The 12,928-nt window shown below is 48.7% G+C and overlaps 1 long non-coding RNA gene across 1 annotated transcript; it reads right to left on the bottom strand.

The window, feature by feature from the left end:
- Positions 1-10,216: 10,216 nt before the first annotated feature.
- LOC142768555 (uncharacterized) lies at positions 10,217-11,715 on the bottom strand. Its single transcript, XR_012885333.1, has 2 exons — positions 10,845-11,715; positions 10,217-10,318 (listed from the first exon to the last, which is right to left on the bottom strand). It is a non-coding gene; the product is annotated as an uncharacterized LOC142768555 (long non-coding RNA).
- Positions 11,716-12,928: the final 1,213 nt, after the last annotated feature.

Below are 12,928 nucleotides of genomic sequence, written 5' to 3'. Positions count from 1 at the left end.
ATTATGAGAGACGCCGTAGTGGAGGGCTTCGGAAATTTTGACCACCTGGGGTTCTTTAACGTGATCCCAAATCTGAGTACACGGGCCTACAACATTTCCGCCTTCACCGGAAATGCAGCCGCCGCAGCTGGGAATCGAACCCGCGACCTGCGGGTCAGCAGCCGAGTACCTTAGCCACTAGACCACCGCGGCGGCGGTTCTCGGGGTAGTGTAAGCGACCCAGTTCTCAAAGTGAGCGCACGAAGAAATTCGCAGGCCACACACAAACACTTGCGACATAATACTAAGGTTACGCTGACACGAACGCAAGCGTGGCAACAGCTCAGACTAGCGAGCGCGTCTCCGTACGAACGCGCGGACGCGTCCCGTTTGTGGGCTTCCTAGTGGCAATGCGTGGACGCAGCAACGACAACTTTGGTTATCTACTCATTCGCGAACACCGCGAAACACATATACGTGTGCCGCAGGAAAAAACAGTGAACGAAATACGCAGTACTCACAGAGCAAATACGAGACGCACTGGTGGGCTCCCAACCGTCTCGCTTCACTTGAGCCAGCCATAGTTGTCGTCGGCCAGGGCTCGCTGGGAAGCGGAACATTCGCACCCCCTTTCTGTTGTGGTTAGTGCAGAGCGGTACGCAGCATCCAGGCATTCTAAGGCATCACCGGCAGCGTTTAACACGCTACCGCAACGTTCGACGCCGTATTATTGAGAACTAAACGCAACCAGGCGTAGACGCAGTGAGTGCGGGCACCAAGATGGGGCGACAGCGCGGCGTTGCTGTCTGGCAACATTGTGTTTTGGCGGGCGGCGGTGCGTTGGCGGCATGTAGTGGGTCAAAGGCTGACATCACCCTAAAAACGGCCGTTCATGTAGGCTCCCTACGTCCATATCTCACACAGCGCCTCCACACAGAAGACTATCGTTTTCCGATTACATTTGCATCGAAACGCGCAGATACGCGGCTTTTTTTTTTTCTTACCGTGCAGTAAGTCGGTGTCGGCCAGTAAAAAAGGTGTCTGTGGGAAACCAAGCAAATATCACCGTTCTCCGACGTCCTACGAAGCTCGGCTCGACGGAGCCAAGCTCATGGCCACGTTGTGCGCCACATCCTGGTCGAAGTATTCGCCTCGCTCGAAGTCCTTAGGATCACCGCCGAGAGTGTTTCCGAGAACGTTATGCACTTCGCTGGAATACCCCTCTCGTGGTTTGTAGAGTGCGACGCACGGAGACGAAGTCCAGAATGTGAAGCAGTACAAGTCGTGGCCCGTAGTCGGGTTTTCGCTCTCCGGAACCAACGAGCACGCTTTCGTTCTTCGGTTATGGCCAGCGAGTCGGTGGGGACGTGCTTCGCATCCATCGTCAGCAAGAAGCGGTCCAAAAGTGCCTCCTGGACGTCGGGGGCGTGATAGAGAATCCAGGGACTGATCGCCCTGTTGGACATAAGACAGGTATAAATCGCGCAAATGCACTCCAGACGCTCCTTCACGTCCGACATGAGAGCGATATTCGAGCGGATTGCGGCGATGGCTTCGGGAACGGACATTCCGGTGATCTTCGGGATGGGAAGAGAAATGTCACCGTCCAGGCAATACAGTTTGCCCGCTTGGACACTGGATAGCGTCGAGCACAACCTGTCCAAGTCTATGGTAGCCATCGGGAGTAACAGAAAAGTACGCAGCCGAAGGGTTCCACCTCTGAGGAGTCAGTGGTTGCTTGGGGCAATACTATCCTCGTCGGCCGCGGAGATTCGCCGCCTAGACTTCCGGTTCGAAGAGCTGTGCCGTCCGTACACTGTTAGAGAATACCATTTACATGTCCGGCCGACAAAACAGCAGCCGCAGAGGTACCGTGGCCGGCGTTTTCTGTTGCGCGCCTTAAACGGCTCCCAAGCCGTCTCCAACCAGAGTTTTGTGAAAGGGCCTAATAAATAGTGCCGTTCACAGGATTGGCGCTTGCTCACGGTGGTGACATTCTACAATTTACAACAGTCCGTACCACAGCGATTTCGTTGTGGCAGCATTAAAATTTTAAACGCGCTACATACTCTTTCGGAAGTTGTGCGGCGGCGTTGCTCTACAGCCATGGCGCGCAAGAACACTGGCGGGCGCGCGGTAGTATTGTGCAAGCCGTGGGTAGCCGCGGCCGGCCGCTGTCGCGACGGTGTATTTCTCCTTTCTGGAGTAGCGACGGCTTCCACCACGGATTCGTTCCTCTGCGCGCTTTTTGTTTTCTTTCACAAAGTGCAGCCGTTTAGAGTATACAGCGTCTGCCTAAGGATTGCATGGTAAGTTTCAGCATGTTCAATTATCTTTTAATTTTGTGTATCCACGAATCACCGACCACGATGTTTTTTTTTTTTTTTTTTAGAGGCGAAACTCCTTACGCCGTCGGTTCGTATGTTCCGTGTCGTCGTCGTCGTCGTCGTAGAAACCACCTCTCGTTTAGTCTTTGAAATGCACTCTGGATGGCGGTACTTGTATATGATGAATATAGGATGGAAAGATGCGAAAAGGTGGTACTTGGACTGCGTCCCTGCGTCCGTGTGCTTTCTTTCATTTTGTTTGTTTATTATGATTTTTTGCAGCAGTTGTGTCTTTGCCGTGCCACTGTCATCCGTGGCGCAGGTCGCGTGAACTAGTGCAGTCCAAGTGCCGATTCTCGAGATGATGATGATAATTGTGCTTTTCTTTTAGTGAAATGAAATGGCGGTGATGATGATGCTTTTTGTACTGAAGCGAAACTCACCATCGTTCTAGCTTCGCTGTCAAGCTGTTTTGATCGAGTGACAATGGCTGACGTCCTTTTTTTATGTAATTTTAATACGACAACGTACACCGCTCTTGTTTCAATGGCGCTCGATTATCCGTTATTTGATGGTGGCGTGACGCACTAATACGTGCCACAAGAATACGAGGAAGAGAAGACGACAAAATCACTCCAAGTGCGGGATAGCTTTCCTGCCATTGTCTGTTCTGCGAAGAATCGGTATCGATTGAACAATATTTTCTATCATGTCATAACTAGGTACTAATTAGAAAAAGACTACTAGCTATTCTGTTTGCGAAGCTAGGTTTAAGTTTAACCACAGAAATTCTGCTAAATTTATGTGCCTCCGTTTTGGGACATTGCCATAGAGATGTATTCGATACGACCGGTGTGCAATTTCATTCAAGCCACTAAACGTATTTCAAAATAATGCCCACTTTTACGAATTCTCGAACAAAAAAAGAAAGAAGTCGAGACGTAATTTCTAATATGTGAATAAATGTGAGACGTACATCCCAAACTAATTGTGTTTGGCAAACTCGGCTGCCTGGTCGGCTCCAAAAATCAAGTTATCCTAAATAAAATAGTGATTATTTTCTTGTTTTTTTTATTTGTCAATGTTTGGATTTTTTTGATAATGTCTTCCGCCTTGTACATCTTTTTTTTTTTGTAAGCAATAGTGCAGTTACCGTCCATGTGATACTATAGATTTTCTTGGCCAATCCCCCAGAGTGGGTATATGACTTGGATTCTAGGCTACAGACAAACAAACCAGCAAACAAACAAACAAAGGATTTGCCTGTTCCTGTTCACGTCTCTCGAAATGGCTTCTTATAAAATATGTAAATTTGATTTGGCCGCCTACAAGATCTTGCCACATAGCGGGGACGTTTGTATGCCTGTGTCTTCAACGGTTCGGGACGAGTGCGTGATATACTATTAAAAAGTTGGTTCCAGTTTATTCTATTCTTGCATTCTTATTCGTAAAACATCACGTGGAAACTGTTACAAACGGTGTTTATTACGCGTGATAAATTGTGTTGGCGTTGTTGGCTTAGTGTACAGACAATCTCGGGTACCACGTATATAAGTACGTAGATAACAAAGAATAATTTAACTTGATTGTTTACGGCTTGGGCCAACTCAAACGACTGGGGAACCACTCTCGTAACGATCATCCTTTTTCTCTACTGGCACGTGCAACGAGGGACACTCTTCAAAGCATATCCAGTCGAGCATTTACTTCCCGTGGGGAGACTGTGCAGGAATCTTGTAGAAAAACACACACAAAAAAAAACGCCAGGCTTGCGCGGAAGGCGCAGCACATTCACAGCGAAAGCTAGAAGAGCGGCCTTTCAGAGCATTTCTAAACACTCATTAAGTAACGGCTGCAAGCACACTTGCAGCCGTTACTGCTTGCTGGGTATCCACTACGGCATTAATAATAATGATAGTTTTTGGGTGGCACTCGCTTGCTGGATTCCGTGCCGACCGGTTGTGCCCTCACGATCTCCGGCGTCAGCGTAGCTCTGGCCGACTGGGCTCGCCCTACGTCATCTCCTGACGCCGACGACCTTCGACGACAGTGTTGCTTTGACCGACTGGACTTGCTCTACGCCATCTACTGACGCCGACAAGAGCTCTCGGATGTGGTGCCCCGTCCTCGGACTCCTGTGACCGCGTTTCCATCTTTCCTATCTCTCCTATTCCCTCCATTTGCCGTCGCTCTCTTAGACTTACCACCTTACGCCTCTTCCTCTTTTCTACACCTTTACTTCGACCCTTTTAATCCCTCCTCACCCCCATCCCTTGTGAGCTACTGTTGAGGTGTCGCTCGCTGAAGCAGACAATTACGGGGCTCACTTTTCTCTTCATTTCTCTCTTAAGAACCACTTAGTAGTAGTGTAGCAGGCCGGCACACGTTATGCTATCGTTTGTCGTTTTTTTGAGAATTGTAGTATCTGCTTAACACTAGCAAGGAATTTTGTGCCAATTGTTCATGCAGTGGCTGACGACGATGAAAAATTATGCCTGAAGTGGGTATGCGCCACAGTTAATAGGCGAACAACAACAAGCTGTTGTAATGGGTTGGAGCATTGGACGACCCACTCGTTACGCTATTCGCACTGTGCGACGACTGCTTGTTCTTTCGCTGTTTTAGAACGTTTTATAAGTCGTATTAACGCGATACCTTTCCCGACATCAAGCCTGTCTAAGGCAAGTTTGCGAACAAGTCCCAAGCACCAGCGTGGTTCGATTCTGCTTCTGGTCACCGACGCGTGTGGACGCAGGATGGCAGGCTCGTCAAGAGCTGTTACAGCGGCCGACGCTGGCCGCGGTTTCTCGTGCACATCACTTCCCAAGGACTACCGTTTAATTCTGCCACCACTGCCCACAGGAGAAGGACTCAGACGCGCGTTGGTTCTGCACTGCGACATCGCAGCGCGTCCGTACGGGATTAATGACTTCCGAAAGCCGCTCAAGGAACTAGGCATCAATCAAGAGGTAAGCGGCATAGGAGCGTATCAGATGTCGCACGTCTGGCTTCTTAACATGAAGACAGATGAAGCCAAGAAGACACTTCTGGACGCTGGCCTACTCGCCGTGAAAGACCAGCCCTGCGTCGTCGTCGACCCAGAAAGGCAAGAGGTTCGTCTCAAGTTGCATTGGGTAGTTTTTGACGTCAACGCAGAGACTGTACGGCGTGCATTCCGGGAGTGCGGTGAAGTGAAAGAAGTTATCAGCGACAAGTGGAAAGACGAAGACTTCGAAGGAGTTGAGTCAACCACAAGATTCGTTCGGCTATTAAAGAAGGCGTTACTACAGATCGCATACCCCACCAGCTGCGTCTCGGGAGCGGCATGGCACTGGTGGTCGTGCCAGGAAGAGTGCCGCTGTGCCTGCGTTGCCGGAAAACGGGACACATTCGTCGCGACTGCAGGGTGCCCAGGTGCGCTGGTTGTCGCGCTTTTGGGCATGAGCAGGCGGACTGTACTCGTTCCTATGCCAGTGCAGCAAGTCGAGCAACAAATGCCGACCACAGTGAATTGCTCATGGATGAAGAGGAAGCAGAGAGGGCCGCGGCGTCGAAGGCAGGAGTGGAGGCGTCTCATGCAGTGGCGACCAGCGAGAGAAAGATGGAGACACCTAAGGAAGACACAGATGAAAATACGGTTATGGGCACTCCAACGCAATGGCGTTCGACTCAAATGGAAACCCAGCACAAGGCTGAACCAGTCATCGGGTCCGACGCTACTTCGGACATGGATACAGTTGAAACTACGCCAGTAAAGCGACGCCTGAATGAGGGAGACGCGGCGTCCCAGCAGCGTCTGACCCAGGAAGATCAAGGGCAGTGGCGAGTGGCTGGCTCCAAAAAGTCTCGGGGTGCTGGCCGCCTGCGTTCGTCGTCGCTTTCACGCGGCGGCGACGGGACGACGCCTTGAGCGTCGGCTGGACAGTGGTTTAGGTGTTGGTAAGGTAAGCGTCTTTCGCTCAGCTTTTTCTCATCACGATGGCGACTATTAGATTGGTGACGCTAAATGTACGTGGGCTTTCTGCCAAACGGCGGCAAAACCAGCTTTACCGCCTGATTATAGAACAAGATATAGACATCGTTACAATTAGCGAAGAATTGGATAAGACAATTGCCTGCAAATTTTGGAAGGCTAGATCCGCCGGTTACCTACAACATCCCAATTTTAATCGTAATCCTACTCAGAAGTCGAACTTTCTCTTACGTACTTTTCCGTTATTTCTGATGGCTGCGGTAGATTTGGACACGCTCTGCTCAACGCTATATATCCAGCGTCCAAGCGAACTAACTGTGCTGCTTGGACGGTGGCAGTTTTCTTTTCATCTTGAATATCACCGAAATGTCCGTTCCGGACGCCATCTACACAATTCGCACGAGTATCGCTGTAATGTGGGACATAAAGGTGCGTCTGGAGTGCGTTTGCGCGATTCATACCTGTATTCAAGTCCGAGAGGGCGATCGGTCGCTGGATTCTGCAATATCACGTCGCCAACGCCGAGTGTGCAGCCCAGGACGTACTTTTGAACCGCTTCTTGCTGAGAGAAGGGTATTCCAGTGAAGTACACGAAGTTGACGGCAACACTCTTGGCGGTGATCCTAATGGCTTCGAGCGAGGCGAATACTTCGATCGGGATGTGGCGCGCCACGTGGCCATGACTTTGGCTCGTACCAACACTGTCCTGTTAAATCATAATTAAATGTACAAGAGGCAGTGAAAGTTTGCGATCTGTCAGGACCGTTGCGGCACCTGGCGGAGCAGATCTGAACCACGCGTTCCTTTCTGCGTGGCCTCCGAGCTGAGTGCGAAGCGCATTCAATGCAAGCAGCGCACCAGTGTACGCGAAGGCTACTACCAGACACATCAATGACTGCGGTAACCTCTTTGATTCAAGGATTTTGCGTTGAAAGCGATTGCTGCTAAAGCGAGCGAAGTCTTCCTTGTCCCGTCAGTGCGCATGCGTGAGACAAATGAACAAAGCCAAGAAAGTATTTCTGTAGGATCTGTGCAATTCCTCGCAAACAGCCGAGTTCCATTGGCGTTCCGCGGGAATAAGGCTACCAAGGAGAAAAACCGAAAGCACCCGCTTCGGGGTAGAACGTTTTCCTCCTTGGAAATAAGAGGATACCCAAAGATGGCCTTCTGGAACTCGGTCCTAAGAGCTGCGTCCACCCGAGGCTTGATAAAACTGAGTTGGTCAGTCTCGTCGGACAAGCCTCTGGGGAACTGGGGCTGATGAAATGAAGAGCTGCATCCGACAAGGAGTCAAGCGTCTGCCCAAGGAACCCGCGAGAGAAGAAACTTCAGGAATTCGGCATGTCGTGTCTGCTCCTAAAAAAGCGGACATCAATTTACTCCTGTCTGACGAGGAAGGAGGATTCGCCGTGGTTCCCGAACCACTGTACGAAGAAAAGATTGCAGCGGCTCTATCAGGGTACTTCAGAGAACTGCGGAAAGTAGCTCCGGCAAAAGCAAAACGAGAAGCCGTAAGGCTGTATGAAACAGCGAGAGACTCATTAGGTTGGCCCTATCCGGGAGGACGTGCAAAAGTGCCGGTCTCTCTGTCTCCTTCACGGCCAAAACCCACAAGAAGTTATGTCTGTTTCGGAGTATGACTCTAGGCAGAAACTTGTCGGACGACATCTGCGAATGCCTTGACCATTGAAGATACGTTCCTCGTAAAATCCCCAGGACGTTTTAGACTTTATAGGAGATGAGCGCCCTCAAAGTGCTTGTGCGTTTTCAGTAGACGTTAAAGACTTATTTTATTCCCTACCTCAGGACATTTTCTGCGAGGAGCTGAAGTCTGCATCCAACGCTGTGGTGGGAATAATTTTTGTAGACTTTGTGGAACTAACGTAGATAGCTTTCTTGAACTTCTGAACTTTTATTCGCAGTCGACTTTCATCACGAGAAAATGACAAATGGTACACTCAAAGACAGGGCGTGCGCATTGGGTCATGTTTATAGCTCCAGTACTCAGTGCTATTTTATTAGCTCGTTATGACAAATGCATACAGCGAGGCTTGCTGGGACAAATACCGTTAAGGTATTCCTCTACGCTAATGATTTCTTAGTCATTTATAATGCGGAACAATGTGACACACGGCAGTACGCCGATGAGAGTTGAGCATTATTTCCGATAACATGACTAATTTGCATGCTGACGGCGGAGTTTCCCGAGAATAGCAAACTTTAGACCTAGAGCTTCTGCCAGAACCTGCCAGAACCTGAAAGATGTATCTGCCAGAACCAGAAAGCCCTGATACATTTTAGTTGAGCGCATTCTACGCTTATTGAGTGAGGAACTGTGAAAGCACGCGAGATGGCATCAGTGTCAAGGCTCTGTCTTCACCAGGTTGAGAGCAGCTTCGGCAACCATATTAACAGACATAAGAAAGCAGGCTTTCCTTATCAATTGCTCTGAGGCACAGAAGAGTCACTTCTGAATTAAATAAAGCAGGGAAAGATTATGAAGCACACAATTCAGGAACAGCCAAAGCCGAAAGTTTCTGCCATACTTTATATGCACAAACGTTCACACTGCCTAAAAAGAATTATTTGAAAAAAAAAAACTAGGGTGGAGGTTGTTTTCGCAGCAACAACCATCCAGGGTTTCTATACAAAATTATGAAAAACGAAGGATCTTCAGGTATAGGGTATTATAAGAAGCTTGCAAAAATGTTCGTAGAATGTAATGTAGGTGTTGTATATCGATTTGCTTTATCATGTGGCCGATATTACAACGATCAGACGGGGCGCTGCATGTCTGAACTATCTCCTTAAGGAGTACGTGGATCTCAAGCGCGGATCAGTGGGCAGCCACCTGGAAAATGACTGTGCCCATTGTTAGTGCACCCCGATGCTTGATGAATGCGAAGTAATGGCAAGATTGACAAGAGGGCACAGGAAATGAAGCGTTTTTGGTTCGCAAGACGTAACCGAGTGTGTAAGTGCCCCATTCGGATAATGAGTACAAGTATCTTGTAACTTACACGTAATTTAAAGATTCGTGCAATAAGATGTTGTGGCACATGCGCCATCATTTTTTTCGTTTCTGTGGGTCATCTTCTCGAAATCTTGGCTTTATATATACGGCCGCCATCTGTGCAATAAAGTGGTTGCAAGTGTGCGCTCTGTCCCATGCGAATTCTTTCTGAAACGTTCTGCGCACTAAGAAAGTATATTTCGCTCAAAAGAAAATCATTTGTGGCGTTTCACTGTTTGCAAGGCCCACCATTTCTGGCTTGTGATGTTTCGGCTATCCTGCTTGAACAGATGCAACTTCGTAGACCTTGCGCTGTCACCCGAGCTAGGAAAGTGCGAAGCGTCGTGAATCTTGTTGAGGAATGACACGCATGCTCAAAGGGGGGGGGGGGAGGTTGATGGCGTATGTTGAAGAGTAGAAATATCAACAATGCTTGAATTTGGTTGGCCACAAGAGACACAGTTGGGAAGCAAATATACCAAAAAGCATGGGTGCATATAAAAGTTCTTTTATTCGACTGTTCGATACCAGGATGTGTCGGCTTGCATAAGACCCAACATGTTTCATAAAACACGAAGTGCGAAGTCCCTTTCTCATCGCCTTCGTCACAGTTAAGAAGGAGCATGTACATAGACAGCATTAAGCCATTCTGTCGAGGCCTCGTCAATCAGCTAAGATTAAGATCTTCTACTACGCAGGTGACAACAGATGGTGAACGGATAGGATGATTCTCTCTTCCAGGTGGTGCTCACACACACAGAAGGGGCGCTCGAAGAGGAACGCGGCAAGAAATTTAATGTATGAAGCTAAAAGGAAAGTGGAAATTTTAGGTTAAGAATGAAACATTGAGTAAAATAATGGTCAACACAGCTGTCACTACAGCTTTAACAGGTGTGGTACTTATCAAGATTTTCGTGGCTGCAGTCTCCGATGGGGATGCGTGGTTATTTGTAATTCGTCGAGTGGTTTCGGCAAACTGCACGGTTCATGAAAAATTTTGGTCCGTCAAACGACATCGTCTTGATGCTGGAAAGAAGAAACGAATGAAGAATTGTTTCACAAACGAAATAGTTATTCACGGTGGATAACGCAATAAGCCGACTACGGCAGTTATGAATCCAAGCAAATCGCTACTGGTAATCGACATTACGGAAATTAGCAGTGTTAAATTCAAGGGCGCAGATAAAACCACGTCGGGCTTGCAAGCATCGCTGTGTGTTCCCACGTTAAGGCCGTGGAACCAAGTTACCAGTGATGTTACTAGCAACGACTGTTCAATGAGCATTACTTTCAATTAAGCAGAAGTGTATAAATCAGAGAAACCGCATCACATAATTTTTCAAGCTTGATAGTTAAATTCAGGATTGTCCAAGGAACGCTACATCAATAACGGTAAAATTAAAAATGAACGTGTTTAGCCACATCTAGGCAGTTACTATTCGCGAAAGCAGACCTGTTTGTGACGTTGGCTACAGAGATCACGGGCTTAAATTCTCTTGGCAGAGCAACTACGCCAGACATAGAAAGAGAATAGCCCGCAAAAATGACTTACGGTATAAAGTCGGTGGCCGAAAAAGGAGGGACAGTTCACCGCGTTGCCCGCAGATGGCATGGGAGGGAGTCGGCGGCTGCATCACGGGAACAATTGGAGGACGCCAGCATACAGCGACCTCAGGTCTCGATAAACGCCGCAACGGTAGCTTCGTGGCGGATTTCCCAACGTCTGTCGGAGGACGGTTTCGAGTAACGGCGAATGTATGTCGGGAGTCTCGTGTATGGCTACGCAGGGCTTTGTGTACCAGTCGACGAACAAGTAAGGCCTGAGGTCCCTGCCTCTCTCTTCTTCGGGGACGAGCAGGCAAGTGCAACAGACGTTTTCCGTCGCTTTGGCGAACACGCCGTGGACGCGTCTCTGCCGCATTTTTTTCAGGATGTCGCCGACGATATCAGTGGGGTCCTCCCTACGGTCAGCGCGATAGAGAACCCAGGACCCTATGACGCCCAGGCCGGCCATACAGGTGAATAAGTGGGCTGCGCAGTACAGACGGTCGCGCATAGTGGCTATGGATTCCAGATGGACGCGAACCGCGCTGACTGCTTCTGGTACAGACTTGTCGGCGAGCTTTGGAAGGTCGGTGAAGCCGTCGTTGTCCAGGCATCGCAGTTCGTGTTGCGGCACCCTTGAAAGGTGGGAGCACAGCACTTCCACGTACGCCATGGCTGCCAGTGACCCTGAAGGCGCCTATGGAAGCTGAATGTTTCGTGGAGTGTTGGCCTATGGCTAGAGAGGAACCCTCGGTGTATTTGCTGTTGTGACGGAAGCGTCGGTCGTATCTCCTACGCGCGGCGAAGATGCGACCTGGAAGGGTGAAGTGAAGCAGCTTGCGTTCACCTCCCGTAAGTCGGATGTCGAACCTGAGCTTATAAAGCTTCCCGGCCGATGGGGCGTTTGAACATACTTTTTATTCAGGAGTGCGGCGACAGGCTCCGCTTCCTTCAAGCGTTGGCAGTGGATTGCAATGCAATGCCTCGCCGCAAGGACTTTAATTCACGTGCTTACTCAGCCGTTAGTCACGTGTCTGATAATGGATTTAGCTGTAAGGGGCGTCATTCTGATTTTAAAAAATACAAGAAGCTGTACATCCACGCGCTTAAGGCCTGTGATGTAATGTCCGAGAGGTGTTTATAAACCAGGATCTTTCATATCTTAATGCGAAGCATTTCTTAGCGAACTTCGGCGAGTTTGACCCTATCTGTCTATCTATCTATTCAGCTGCCTACGACTTTTAGCTCTTCTCGCCGTTTGGATAAAGGATATACCACATTTGGTATGGCATAACATGACTGTATGATGGGCATAACTGACTATAGTCATAGCATAAAAATCATGACATGTATGTCATGAATGTTGAGGTTTACATGTCATGGTCTTGTTATTCATGCGGTCGTTTCGTTCACATGTAATATCGTAGAACTAGTATGGTACGACGTGACTGCATGGCGAACATAATTTACAGGCCCTCATATGGAAATCTTCGCATGCGTGTCATGTAAGAACATGACTGCACGCCACGCTCATGATGCGCTCGCGGTCTTTTCACTAGCTTCACATGCACCAAATCTGCTATTACAAGACGTGCATGGACGACGAAGGTAAACGACACGTCCAAACATGATAATCAGGATAGGCATGTTATGTAAAACATGACGACATGTTACGTTCATAGCGCGGTCACAGCCGTTTCGCTAGCTTCACATATGCCAAATTTGGTGTTACGCGACGTTAATAGACGACGAAGGTAAATGGAACGTCCAAACAAGATAATCATGACATGCGTGTCATGTAAAACATCACTAAATGCTACACTCATAGCGTGCTCGCGGCCATTTCGCCAGCTTCAGATATACCAAATTTGACATTGCGTGACGTGAATGGACGACGAACAAAAATGCCAGGCGCGAACATGATAATCATGACGCGGAAGTCATATACGGCATCATTTACCTCAACCTCGTAACGTTGTGCTGATTTTAAAGTGACATATCAACCTTCCTCATTCGTGCTTCGCATATCATCGATTCCCACTGCACGTGGTTGGTTGTTCCTGAGTGTCCTGGCGCAAACCACCGCAGGGC

The sequence above is a fragment of the Rhipicephalus microplus genome, chromosome 8, assembly GCF_043290135.1.
Source record: "Rhipicephalus microplus isolate Deutch F79 chromosome 8, USDA_Rmic, whole genome shotgun sequence".
Taxonomy (NCBI): domain Eukaryota; kingdom Metazoa; phylum Arthropoda; class Arachnida; order Ixodida; family Ixodidae; genus Rhipicephalus; species Rhipicephalus microplus.
Note: the sequence above shows the minus strand (reverse complement) of the source record. Positions and strands in the feature narration are given on the sequence as shown.